The sequence below is a fragment of the Amblyomma maculatum genome, chromosome 11 (assembly GCF_055883805.1).
Source record: "Amblyomma maculatum isolate TAMU_Amacu chromosome 11, ASM5588380v1, whole genome shotgun sequence".
NCBI lineage: Eukaryota > Metazoa > Arthropoda > Arachnida > Ixodida > Ixodidae > Amblyomma > Amblyomma maculatum.
This window is the reverse complement of record NC_139354.1, coordinates 118,721,335-118,734,263: the sequence shown is the minus strand read 5'-3', so window position 1 is coordinate 118,734,263 and position 12,929 is coordinate 118,721,335. Positions and strand designations below refer to the sequence as shown.

At 48.9% G+C, this 12,929-nt stretch overlaps 1 pseudogene; it reads left to right on the top strand.

Annotated features, from left to right (window-relative positions):
* Nucleotides 1-1,159: 1,159 nt before the first annotated feature.
* Nucleotides 1,160-2,114, top strand: LOC146174850 (uncharacterized; annotated as a pseudogene).
* The last annotated feature ends 10,815 nt before the right edge of the window (nucleotides 2,115-12,929 follow it).

Here is a 12,929-nt window from a genome sequence, read left to right as displayed (position 1 = left end):
CGTGGTACACGGCAGTCTGCAAAAAAGATGGTAGTGAACAAACTTAACAGCCCACTCAAAATTCCATTCTCAACATTGGCTAAACCGATTGAAGCCTATGCAGGACATTTGGCATGTCTGCAATGGAAATGCATAAGCGGAATCTCAGCTTGGAAAATACGTGGACATTTTTCCGCTGTCTGCTGGATCCAGATCACTACTACTCAGTTCTACAGAGTACTATTTAGAGAGAACAACCAACGGAAAATGTTATCCGAATCCTCCGTAAATCTCCCTACAAGATGAAGCCCTTCTTCAAGCCTTAAATACAGTGCCTAACTACCACTATTCGGACACCATTCCGAGATTCCCGCGCCCACCAGAGCCCCAAATTGGGCGCAGACAACTTGCTATGGGAAATACGGGCAGCCATTACAGCTTCAGAACGACATTAACCCCGGCGATAAGACAAAATCACTAACAAGAAGCTCAGGAACCTGGATGAGCTTCCGTACATGCCAGACCTCTTCAACGATGTCAGGCAAAGTGGAGCGCTTCCAGCGAAATGGGCATGTGGCGACACACACTGCGATTATTTCCACGCAGCCTCCGCTTTTTTATCATCCAACAGAGCATAACATGTCCGCATGCTGGACTGCATCACCGATAGAACACTGTGCCACGCGAGGCATGCGCCAGCGAAGCTGGCTAGTGAGACAAGTATGGCGCTGGTTTCTTTTTTTTCGAAGAGTTTGCCACAAGGCATAAGTTGAGAAAGGGGGAATGGGATGCAGGAGATAGAAAGTTAAAAGAAGGAGTGCAGTCCAGTTGTGCTTATGAATTCGAGAAGGTTAGCAGTATAGCGATTGTCCATTGTCCATTTCTCATAATCACTATCGCGATTCCACCGCAGGCCCACCTTCATGATTATCCGTTGCCTGATGTGCGTTGTTGATGGACACGTCCACAACAAGTGGCGCACATCGCAGACGTCAGGTGGAGTGTCACAGTGAGGGCACTTGTCAGTCACTGGTAGGTCTTTTTCCCGCCATCGATGTCGAACAGATGGGGTCAGAGCCGCCCCTGCCCGGATCCGGCGCACTGTCACCTCCTCCTGCCTGGTTTGCTCGACTGCTTCTACTGCTAATCGAATAAAACGTTATTACGTTTTTATGTTGGAATTGTCCTTCAGTAGAAACGGCATCACACATCTGGTGACCCTGACAACAGACTATAACCTATAGCCATGGACGAGCAAGACCAACAGCTTCAGGAACGCAACGGCCAACTCAAAGCTCCCGTGAAGTGCCATCCTGCCGTCTCCGCCGAGGACGTCAGAACCCCGGCACACGGCGTTCCGTACGCTATCCCGTTCAATGTCTGGCGTGTAGCTGTCAAGCTTCTGCCGTTTTGGCCGAATTCATCCGAAATATGGTTCGTCCAAGTCGAGGCCCACTTCTCCCTCGCACACATCACGCAAGACCGGACCCGCTGCGATTATCTCGTCGTCCACCTCGATGCCCACTAAGCCAACGAGGAACGGGATATCCTTGGCAACCCACCAACGGCAAAGATTTACGAAAGCCTCAAAAGCTAACTAATCCACCGCCAGCCACTATCGGAAGACGAGAAAATGCGTCAACTAGAGTACGCAGAATTTTCGGTGCGCAAGCCTTCTCAGCTCCTCCACCACATGCATGTTCACTCGGGCAACATGGAAGTCCAGGAGTCATACCGTCAGCACTCTGACTTCTTCGACTTGCACCTAACATCGAGGCAATTCTGTAGGCTCAGCTTAACGCACTTCTCGACCAACTTGCCAGGATCGCTGATCGCGTCAGCGAGGTCTGTTTGCCACAGTTGTCGCCCAAAGCCCAGGCTGTCGCCACACTGGTGAGCACAACAGACCTTGCGCGCCGTATCGACAATATCAATCGACAGTTTAGCTACTTCGACTCCTGGACGAACACTTGCCGACGTGCCACACGCAAAGTCGAGACTGTAACACCACCTCGTCGCAGCAGCCTGGTGACGAGGGCCGGTGCTACAACCATCGACACATCGTGGACAGAGCACAACAATGTCGACCACCCTGCTCCGCTGGACATAAGGGAAATGCCAACGGCTGCTCGTAGACACAACTGCGAACTGACAACTTGGAGGCCGTCGCATCTTCGTCCCCATTCAAATTACAAAGCAGCGATTCCTTGTCGACAGCGGTTCCGACACCTTCTGCTACCCACGAACCTATCTTCAATGTACCCGTCCTCCATCTTTCGAGCACCGCGCTGCAAACAGGTCAAAAATCAACGTACAGCTTGCTCCACCTGAACGTCCAGCTTAAAAACATATGCCTTCATTGGAATTTTGTCGTCTCCGACGTCATCGAGCAAATCTACGGCTCAGATTTTTTTGTGTGGTCTGCCTTCACGACCGTTTAATCAAAGCGGCAACAGGATATTCTTCGCCAGGACAGCGAACTACCCACCAGCCAAGCATCAAGGTACGCGTTGCTGAAAACAATTCACCGTAACACGCCATCCTCACCGAATGTCCTGGTTTGATGCGCCATAGCGGGTTGCAGCTCAACATTTTGCACTACACCCGGACAGTCTCAGACCCCACTCGGTCCAGCCGTTTCGCTGTGTCAGCTATGTGGTGTAGCTGATCCTGTCACTGCAGCCTCGCATCCGGCGTTCGAGATATGGAGCCTGGCGTTCGAGATCCCGGTTCTATGGCCAGCGGTCCTACCCACAGCATCCGCTTAAACACCGAGAGACGCCTGAGCTCGAGCCAGCGCCAATGCAAAATTTCCAGCAAGCGTTGAGCGCTCTTATCCACTTTTACAACATTTCCGCTATCTGTCGCCAGGTGACTCTGCTCAGAGGACCCTACTATGGTGGCTATAACCGTATTAAGGCTCCTCCATTTTTTTAAAGGTAGCGACAACTACTCGAGCGCCCTCTCGAGGGGTCCAGGGGACAGCGCTAACAGACGACGCGCCGCACTTTTTTTTGCATACTTTGTACTCATGAAGCCGCGCTCGGTGCGCACATTCAACAGATTTCTGTCCTATCCTGCTCAAAAAGCTTCAAAAGACAGAAATAATAACTTAAATATGCGTGTGCAGCATAAACGCAAAAAAAGAAACGCGGGCGTTAAACGAGCTAGCCCATTCTAGTGAACCATTCGCATCAGTACATGGGTTAGAAAACTGTTCATTATTATGCACAGAAATGATATTCCAGTAAACTTATTGGGCTCGTTTCCTTACTAAAAAATAAATAGACTGCGAGTTTTCTGCAACTTTTGGGAACGTCATTGCGCACAGAGCTCTAATGCAATATGGGCGTCATTGCGTTTGTAACCGTTTGGGTATACTCCATTTTAAACACGTTTTTTGGCTCGAGTTTATTTCGTTTACACAGTATTTAAATAGATTTATTTTGGAGAAAAAGTCTGTTTCTCTGCAGCTGTATATTACCAATGCAGGTATATCTTGAAACAAGTAAACAAAAAATCGGGTATGATGCGATACAAAGCTCACGGATAACGTTTTCTCAATTATTATTCTTAATTTGCTTTATATTGTTTTCCTTAGCCTGCCGGGCAATAATGTCACCAGTAAGCTTGGATGCCGCCTCTTGAAACTTGACGAGTCCCTGTGCGCGTTCAGCGGAACTTCGATGCAACGCCGCGAAACTCCTCTGTTAAAACAATAACTCAATAGCGTTTCACGCACACACGGTTGATTTTACACTTTTCATGGTACAAATCTTTGTTTTTGTTTTTTAATTTTTATACGCCCATATTTAGCGCAGGCAAATATTGACTTTTTATTTGGATCGTTTTGACACATTTGCACCCTCCTGTTTTTCCAATGATTCATTTTTCATTTATATCAATCAACTGATCAATGCACGGTCTAAATTTTCATAACAAGCATTATCAAGCATTGCATTTTCATTCTGAGCATTTTGACACTATTGATTCCACGCGTTATATTGCAGTCCTGATCTGTTCGGGGAAAGCAAGGGGGGGCGACACGGCAGTGACTTTTCACAAGGCATCCACAGCACAAGTCATAGCGACATAGTCATAGCGTTCTTGATATTTTGCTCATGAAATAGTATATGCCCAAACAAAGGCTATCCCGGGCAAGCGAACGACTTTTTAAGCAGACAGAAATCACTTCGCATAGTCGGGTGTTTTCCGTGGCCATAAATATCTTATGCCCGATCCTATGAGGCCATAGCTTCCTTCTGTTGCTATTATCGTCCCCGCGAGGAATGGAAAATGACTTTTTCGCGTCCTCGGAACTGTCCCGGCAGATGAAAGCACGGCAGCTCGGCGCAGCCGCCTGTCACGCGTGTGCTTCAAAACTTAAGTTCAAAAATGTAACTCCTGCGTCCGCTTAAGCACTAAGTACTGCACATACACTCCTAAAAATGCAATAGAGGCATGTGAAGTACTTTTTGCTTAACTAATCGGCCAATATCTCGCTGGCAAGCGCAGATCGCCGTGCATTTCAGCGGCGCAGCGAGCACCGCTGGACCCTTTGGGCGGAGCTTAGCGGCGAACAGGTCACACGTGAAGCCAACCCGCCTATCGGAGGAAGCGGCGGCTGGATCAAGACCTGTCGCTACATTTAAAAAATGGAGGAGCCTTACACCCTACCGTAGAGAGAACGGAAGGACGCGTTCAGGACCCAGCTCTACACCGTCTCCTGCCAATAGTTCCGGATCTCAGATGAGCTAGGCCCCGGTACTTTCAATAGGCTCTGGACAAAATCAAATGCACCACTACAAAATGAAGTTGGTCTTAGAAACGCACAAAAACCAAAGTGGAGTCTAGAGCTCCAAGCTCTCTAATGGGGTCCTACCCCTTACCCTCCTTAGACCTAGGCACGTTCAGCGACTTGCTGGCCCGTCTCTCGCACACCCCTGATGAGGCTGGGACAGGTAGGTCACCGCCGCTTGCAGCGGGGGCTAGCCTGTCACCGACGTTTTATCTGTTGTAGGCCGTCAATGCACCCGCCACCGCTTTGGTGGTGGAGGACGGCTGTTGTTGCGGCGCGCGTCTTTCTCTCCCTCTTTCTTCTCTATTTTAAAGCGGTAGCGTTAAGGAGCTCGTGTCGCAGAAAAGCCGGTGTTGTCGGCGGCGTTGGCCGTGAGCGATAAATCCCGGAATACAATTCATAAATAAAAAGCAACTTCCGAGATGGGCTGGGTGGGGATCGAACCAGGGTCTCCGGAGTGCGAGACGGAGACGCTACCACTCAGCCACGAGTTCGATGCTTGAAAGCGGTACAAAAGCGCTTCTAGTGAATGCGGTGTTGCCTTATAAACGTGCCGTAGAACGTTATACTGCGGTGTATATCGGTAATTATCAGCATGTTACTTACAGAAGTCGCAGTTACACGAGTAGCGAAGTACGTTTCCGCTACATTTCTTCTGCGCTCTGCGCACATGCAGAGCCACTTGCGGCAAACACAGAAGAACCCCTCCTCGCAATGTGCGGCGCTGCCCCGACACGTGGCGCGCTACTCGCCCCTGACGTTTCGCCGTGCACCCTTACGGGTTGTAGAATCAAGCGTCTTTCCTTTCTTTAGATCCCTATCTTCGCTCACCCGCTTCTCCCCTTCGGGCCACGCGGGTACCGGTGCGAGGATGCCCCAATACCCTTGCGTTTAATAAGTTTTTCTCGACGAGGTGCAATAACGCTATCGCGTTCCACACTTGAAGGCGAAGCTTAAGCGTCCTCCAGATTTTTCGCTTCTCTCCAGCCCCGCCGGAATGGTGCAGTGGTAAGACGCCCGACTACTGTGCCGGAGTACCCGGGTTCGAACCCGACCTCGGCTGCTGCGTTTCGATGGAGGCGAAACGAAGAGGCGTCCGTGTGCTGTGCGATGTCAGCGCAGGTTAAAAATCCCCAGGTGGTCGAAATTGCTCCGTAGCCTCTACTACGGCTCCTCTTTCTCTCTTCCTACCTTCACTCCCACCTTCCTCTCTTCCCTTACGCGGTGGTTGAGGTGTCCACAGAAAACAAGTGAGACAGTTACCGCGCCTTTCCCTTCCTATAAATGAATCTCCTCCCCGCACGAGGTAGCGGAAGTGGCTCAGCTACAGAGCAGTAAGCAGGCCCGTGCATTTTCTTTTCCTTCTTCCTACAGCCACAACAACAGCCCTCCACACCGGCCCCTAATAATTCTACAGCCCTTCTCAACCGGAATCCTTCCTTACCGCCTGAACAAAAAAATTGCCTGTGGCATAGCTTGGTTAAGCCTGGTGATTGCGAAGCAATACGTGGTACTACTATTGTACTGCTTGTGGTGATGCTTGGCTGTGCTATATTCATCATGGTGATGCTCCGGTTATGTTTGCTGTTATGGCTATTGTGACACTTGACTGTACTATGTTTAGCTATGGTTTTACATAAGTCTGGAAGAAAGGCGTAGTATCTGACACTCTCCGACAAGTGTGCGTTTCGATTGAACGCCATCGCTCCTGTCGCGGGGCGTTCCTTGGCGCGCATTCAAGTGTGGGATTGGCAGGAACGCTAGACAAGGTGAGACTTCTCAGGCTTTCGCTTTTCATTACCTTAGTCACCGAACTGGTATTGCTGCTAGCAGATGCACGTTCCAAACTATCGGACAAATTCGTACCTTTTTCGCTTGCTTCTGACGTCGAGTCTGCTACCGAAGACATTGACCGCCTTTTCCGCCTGGCTGCTTCTTGCGCTCGTCGCTTGGAAAGCAGTTCTTCTCGCTCTTCTTCTGTCTCTGTGGCTCGCTTTTGCTTCCTCTTTGCAGCCTGCCTAAGCGCTTTGACTGTAGGCGGCATCTCGTGGCTTGGCGAGAGGAGCGGAGTCAGGCCGTAACTGCCAACGCACAAGGCGACGGTGAGCCCCCGTTCTTACACAGATGGTATGACGTCACGCAGCGCGCAGCGCCACTAGTGAGAGGAGCGGAGTGAGTCCGTAACTGCCAACGCGCAAGGCGACAGTGCGAGTTGAGCCCCCACTCTTACACAGATGGTATGACGTCACGCAGCCAGGCGGAAGAAGCCGCGAAGAGCCTCTTTGCCTGCTTCTGATCGCGGAGGTCTCTGCTCCCGTCCCTTAGGCCTGCGTGCCGGGGGCGGGAATTGGGGGTCTCCTAATCTGGTGGAAAATAAAGTTAGCATCATCATCATCATCACGCTAAATGTCAAGCGTGGTTGCCACCGCCGCGCCTTTTGACGGGCTGAGGTGGTAGCTAAAGTAGTATTGCTTCGCAATAAAAATTTAAAGATCGCTTAGCTCTGCTATGCCTGGATATACGTAACGAAAAGTAGTGACTACCCTAATAATTCAGAAGTTATTCAGAAGTTAACGTATCCTGTCTTCTGCGCCGCTCTCCAGCAGCTAAACTCTCTTTGGCTTCCATGTCGAGCGCGTCTAACTTCACCGGCATTCTATAATTCGTTTACGCAGGAAAGGAAAGGCTAGCATCTCTCATGGAAGTTAGAAGAGCAGCCCGTGAGCGTTGGAGCGCACTCATTCCCGCTTCGTCCTCATTGCTTACAGCAGATGAGTGCCGTCACATTCTTGACGTCACCCTAATTGAAATTGCATGCCAATCGCAGTATATGGCACTTGCAGAATCCCGCTATCATTGTCCAGGTAGACAAGGGGAATTATGAAGTGCGCTTCACAACTCGGAGCTTGGCGCAGCGGTAAATCGCTCGGCTAGGGATCGAAGTGATGGAGGCTCGATTCCCGCATGGAGACATTTTTTTTTATGAGAAGGAGTCGCACACCTCTCAAGCAACGGTAGGCGACGCCCGCAAAGATTGGCGAGGGGGCTGCGCAGCTCGCCTTGGCTCTGATATCACGGCCTAAGGAACACGGCCTACGACATACGCGAAGCTCGGTTTGGTTGGTCTGGGGGGTTTAACGTCCCAAAGCGACTTCGGCTATGAGAGACGCCGTAGTGGAGGACTCCGGAAATTTCGACCACCTGGGGTTCTTTAACGTGCGCTGACATCGTACAGCATACGGGCGCCTTGCTTTTCGCCACCATTGTAAAGTTGCCGCCGAGGCCGGGATTCGATCCCGCGTCCTCAGGAACAGTAGTCGAGCGCCGTAACCACTGCGCCACCCCGGCGGGGTCTACGCGAAGCTCGGCTCCCGACCCTCGTACTGAAGCTTTTGAAGAGCAGTCATACGATCGTCTGATGAACGAGCAGGGTAGGAGAAAGCTAGGTTGAGTGTTTGAAGCGAAAAGCTTCACTACGATGCTCGGCTCCCGACCCTCGTAGTGAAGCTTTTTGCTTCAAAACACACAAGCTCCCTTTTTCCTACCCTGCTCGTTCATCAGAAGACCGTCTGACTGCTGTTTAATGCAAGCTAGACAAATTCATTGATACTGTAACCCCCTTTTAGCCTCAGTTGAATCCTTCATGGAGTCTACGCAGCAAAATATTCAGGATTAGGTCACTTCAACCACCAAGGTCTCTCTACTCCTTTTAATTCTTAACGTATATAGTCGTCGTCAAAGTCGTCACAGTTGATAATTATGACTGCCTTTATACACGCGGTCCTTCTGCTGCCAGTACACGCCCTTTGGTTATAGTGCTTTACTTCAGTGCTCCCTACTCCACTGGGGTTACCTCCAGCCTAGTCCAAAGGGCAAGGTCCTGCTGAACTACATACAAGGCAACCGCTTTACCCCACATAACGACTATGTGATCTCCACCGGGCAAGATGCTAGAGTTGGCTGGGACGCATTCCCCGATCTCATGGTCCACAAAATTCGGCGTGCCACCAGGTGTATTTGGAAAATCAATCTAAGTAGTGGCCACAATGTCTGCAATAGTACACCTCCGACACACCCCAATTTACCCGAAGCAGCTCAGGCTCACAATTTTGTATACATTTCTACAAACACTTGACTCGATTGGCCCCTCTCTTATCCACGATCTCTTGTCCTGGGTTCAGCAACTTCAGGGTGATGATCGGGCCTAAAAATAGGCCCGGCCTTCGCATATTCCTCTTAACACTGTTTACTCTAAACTTCTTCACGTGTGAGAAGCCGAGCCGTCCCTCCTCCGATAATAGAGACGGCAACGCCACAAACGAAAACTCCGGCTCAAGTTGCCCAAGGTGGACCAACAACTTACACAGTACACAATGTAATTGGCTACTCAACAATACGTTCAGATTTGAGAAGTGATACATCCTCAACTCGGCAACTGATGCACATGGCAACTTTTTCGCCACCTACTTTACCCCACTTCCTCTCTCTCGTATATCTCATAAGCACCACTTAACTAAAATCTTCACATGTGTACTAAGGTAATTGATCATCATTTCAATACCCTGCTTAACCAATATCTACCCTCAGCCTACCACATTCCTGTCCCTCCCTACTAGTGCAGCTCTAACCAGCTTCTTGATGTCCCTATAACAGATACGGAAGCTCGACATCCCCTCGCGACCCGAATAAATACGTCACCGACCTGCCCGGAGAAGGTTACCAATAAAATCCTCCGAAACCTAGATAACCCTCACTGAATATTTTAGCCGCTGCATCGACACTGGAACCTTACTACCCACATGGAAGGACGCCCAGGATATATTCGGTGTCAAACTAAATAAACCACTTAACGTGGAAAGATTTCTGCCTATTTCTCTCCTCCCTGCATGGGCAAGACATTTGTGCATGTTATACTCACGAAACTTGCAAAACACATAGTTGGCTCCCGCGAGTCTCTTTGAGGCTAAGATGTTATGCTCCGTCTTAAGTATGACATTCTTCTCCCTAATGGTAGTATAGATTTACGAGCCCTACCATGTCTCGGCCTACATGGTGCATTTAATAACATGGTCCATACCGCCACATATGCTGGACTAACCATGCTTTGTGGTCCTTAGGCCACTCCCGCAAGGCTCTCCCCTTTCTGATTTCGTCTTAAGGTGCGGTATGTTACCTATACCCATTTCACTTCTTTCCATCCCCTCTCTTAATTTTTCTCGCTATTGCAATGACATTGCTATCTGGGTAACGCGATTCTGATGGCCACCTCAAAGACACCTTAAGAACTGCTTCGAGCTTAGAGTAGAATCATCTGGCGCTATGAAGCTACACTGTGCGGCTAAAAATGTGAACACCTGCTTCTACCCTCATACCGCCTCTATCGACATTATATAACCGTTTACGTTATGGATCAAGCTACTTAACATGTCCCTCAGATTCCAGTGCTTAGTCTTTTCATTTAATCCAACCCACTGATGCCTACTCTTCCAACGCTTTGTACTGCTGTCAATCACACCCGCCGCTTCGTATGCGCATATGTCTAAAAAGCACGGAGGCCTCCGCGCATCGGAACTCCTCCATGTTGTGCATGCCTTTGTGCTTAGAATACTTACGTTCTCACTACTGTACTTTCCCCTCTCCTGTGCAGAAATCTAGGTTATAGATGCTCTTCGCCGTGTTCACCAATACTCCCTCAACCGAACGTCGTCTTCTAGCAGGCATCCTGAACAACATTCCTTAAATAGTAGCGGCTCATCTCACCGTAAGCCAGGCTTGCTCGACCACCACTGTTCGGCTTATACTTAAATATCTGCCCATAAACTTTAATTCGGTAATTGAATCTAGATACCCTATCCCCAATTATATTCATCAATACCTACACATTCCGACTCTACCTAAGAACACGCACTCTCTTCACCACGCGCAACGATGTCAAAAACGGGTGGAAGCCCTTCAAAGATGACATTCCGATATCAAGAGTGTGCTCTATGTCGATGCGATGGAACATTCATCCGCCCCTTCCCGTGACTTTTCAGCTGTTAACTCGACCGCCTGTCTTAAAATGACTGCCAACATATACGCCTCCTTTTCGGAGGACACGGAAAAGGCAATTATCGCTCTTGCTGTGAAAACTTCCAAAACTACCACCATTGTCAGTGATTCCAAATTAGCCATTTATAATATCGGTGCGGGCCGGATATCCCGTTCAGCTTTGTATTTCCTCCTGAACACCTGTTAACTCATTCTATAACCCTTCTTTCTAGACCCCCCCCCCCCCTTAAACGGGCCTGGATGGTTACGAGATGGCTCAAGCCTGTGCCAGAGGTTTCACTGTCCGGCCGCAGGCAGTAGGGTCCACATTCGGCTACGTGGCTCACTTACGGCGCGGGACCTAGTCCTCTCCCTTCATAATATATGTCACCATTACCACCAAGGTTACCTTGTGTTTCCCTGGCACACCGCAAAGCATCTCTTTCTCATGAGATTCTCTGGCGCCAGCTTCAAACTCGCCTAATTCCCATTCTAGCCTTCCGCCACCTCATTCACTTGGCCATATATCCCTCCACAGCTTGCTATTGCTGCCAGGCCAGAGCCAACATTGACTATAAAGATTTACACCCCCCCCTCCCCAAAAAAATCCTTAATAATAATTGAAAGAAGCAGTGGGAGGCTGCTCTTCGCAGCCTAGCGCTGCATTTCATGACCAGATATTGGATCGGGCTCAGAAGGTAGCGGAGGCTTATCAACATAGAGCCTCCCTCTTTCCATCACTGCTCCGTTCCCCTTTGGGATAAATTATGTTGTTACTCACTCCCCACTTAAAATGAACGGCATACAAAATGTGGTGCATTTGTCGCCAGTTTTACTCATTCGCAAGACAAAATCCAACAACTCTAGCAAATGAAAGCTAAATGCGAAGCAGAATTACACTGAACGCTGTCCTTGTAAACGCGGCTTCATAATTTGGATCACAAATTTCATGCGTTTTTCCTACGCATTTCTCTCATTTCTCGGTTATGTCTAAATCCAAGAGAACAGCATTGACTACATGGACGGCGATGCTTTAGAAACGATGAAGCAGTTTACGATCCACATAATATGCAAGTAAGAACTGACAGCATGAAGAATCTCAACCAATTCGGTACCATATTGGTGTCATGCGGGGGTGTCGTCTTTCGTGCTCTAAGTTGTTGTAAAGCGAAATCAGCACCAGCATCAGACGCCCACATGAAAACCCGAGACTTTAGTGCACTGCCGGCTCCGGCGCTGTGGAGAAGGGGTTGAAATAAATGTATAACAGTACTTGTAGTATAAGGTTATTTGTTACAAATTCAAAAAGGAAGGGAATGATTCCTGCCTGCCGCGGCATCTGCAATCGAGTGTTGTTTCATGGGTCGAGAACAAGGCTGAGGTAGGAGGATTTGCGAATTAATCAGCTTACGTGTCTTTTTTTCTTTTTTTTTCAGTATTGCAGCCTTTAAATAATGCGTGAACATTTTAAGGGGAGTGTCATTCGCTGACGCGTTGTCTTTTGTTATCGCATAAAGTGAACACATCCGCTGGCTTCTAGAAATGCATTCATTGGACGCACGCGCGTTTGGAAAGCTGTTTACCGATTCAGAACGGGCCCGTCAGAGCAATGGGACTTCTTTCGTGCCTAGGGGCACTGCCATCGTCCAGCAGCATTAGAAAAATAATGCATGCATGCTGGAGCTGTGATTTACCGCATTTCCTGTATTTTGCGATAACTGGGATTATAATGAGCTGAAATCAACGTCATCTCAAGAGCTCATAATGCAATAATCTTAATAGTCGTCAGCCATAAACGCATGCTAATGGCGGTACAACTTAAAAAGATGGCGAAAAAAATACATAATTTAGGTCATGCATATCATAAGGCGAGAGAAAGACATAGTACTTAGGAACAACGAGAAACGACAGTATATAGGCTCCAGAAAAAAATATTTTCGCTTCATGTATTCCAGTCTACTTTGGTCAGGTTGGGCTAACAGGGAAGCGGGACACTTGTATGCCCTACCTGTACTGATCACTACCTTTTACGCAAAGCATCCACGCATTTTTATCCCTCGGGTCACACCGAATGTTGTGGATGCGCACTCTAAACTGATCGGCCGCTGTGCTTCACATTGTT